This window comes from Pteropus vampyrus, unplaced genomic scaffold (assembly GCF_000151845.1).
Source record: "Pteropus vampyrus isolate Shadow unplaced genomic scaffold, Pvam_2.0 Scaffold169, whole genome shotgun sequence".
Classification (NCBI taxonomy): Eukaryota; Metazoa; Chordata; class Mammalia; order Chiroptera; family Pteropodidae; genus Pteropus; species Pteropus vampyrus.
The window spans coordinates 744,516-746,009 of NW_011888950.1; the positions used below are offsets into that span (position 1 = coordinate 744,516).

Below are 1,494 nucleotides of genomic sequence, written 5' to 3' on the forward strand. Positions count from 1 at the left end.
AACCCTTGGTTGAGCTCACAGATTGCAAGAACCGCGTCAGCTTACAATCCCTTATTATTATTATTATTATTTTTTTACTTTTTATGCCTACAGCACCTGGTCTTCCTAGGGGGTCTCCCATCCAAGTGTTAACCAGGCCCGACCCTGCTTAGCTTCCGAAATCAGATGGGATCGCGCTTGTTCAGGGTACCATGACTGTAGACATTAATGTCCTGATATAAGAAAAATGGTCCAGAAAATGGTCCAGTTAAATGCCGATGAGGATGTGGCGAAACTGGAACACTTGTGCACTGCTGATGGGAATATAAAATGATGCAGCTGCTATGGAAAACAGCATAGCAGTTCCCCCAAAAAATTATGCATAGAATTATATGATTCAGCCACTCCACTTCTGGGAATGTACCCCAAAGAGTCGATAACAGAGCCTTGAACAGATATCTGTATACTTGTGTTCATAGCATTATTCGCAGTAGCCAAAGGGTGGAAGGAACCCTAGAGTCCATCAGTGGGTAAATGAATAAACAAAATGTGATGCATACGTACAATGGAATATTGTTCAGTCTTAAAAAGGAGGGAAATTCTGACCCGTGCTACAACGTGGATGAACTTTGAAGACATTATGCTAAGTGAAATAAGCCAGTCATAAAGGGACAAGTACTTTATGATTCCACTTACGCGGAGTGCCAAGAACATACAGTCAGATTCGCAGAGACAGCGGAGAATGGTGGTTGCTGAGACCTGAGGCGGGAGTGGGTGGAGGGTGAGTGTTTAATGGGGACGGAGTTCAGGAGGGGAAGACGAAAAGGATCTGCAGGTGAATGGAGGTGACAGTTGCACGACAATGTGAATGCACTTAACGCCGTGAAGCATACACTTACATACGGATAAAATCGTAAATTTCATGCTATGTGTATTCTGTCACAATGAAAAAAAAAGAGAGAGAGGAAAAAAGGAGGAGGAGAGGAAGAGGGGAGGAGAGGAGGAGAGAGGGGAGTAGAGAAGAAAAATGTCTCAAACCAGCAAACAGAGACAAAGCAATAGGAATGCGAGGTTCAGACCGAGGCTAAAGCCAAAATCCCCTAGTGAATTCTCCTTGGTTAGTGCCCTGCAAGCTGGGGGTTAAGTGTTCCATCCCCATGTCCCTTCCTTGGGTAGAGAGCCAGGTTTAGGCAGGGAAAAAAAAAATCACCGCGCAACATTCTATGGTTAAAAATATATTCTTTTTGCTCAGGACACAGAATATAAAATTGCTGGATATAATGCAATACCGAACACCCTGGTGTACGGTACATAGGACCCAGGACATTTCGTTCTAAAATGACTTGGCGTGCCGATGATTAAGGACTTTCCAATAGAAAAAAGACTGGCACGATCCAAGCATGTTCTCCGGGGTCATCCGTCTCTCTCTCTCTCTATTGCAAACACTCAGCTCTCTCACTTCCTGTCGGATGTCAAACTGTGTGTGTACTGACTCCCAGAGGCACCTAGTTATCA

At 44.3% G+C, this 1,494-nt stretch overlaps 1 pseudogene; it reads right to left on the reverse strand.

Moving 5' to 3' along the window:
- Positions 1 to 84: 84 nt before the first annotated feature.
- Positions 85 to 203, reverse strand: LOC111745909 (annotated as a pseudogene).
- Positions 204 to 1,494: the final 1,291 nt, after the last annotated feature.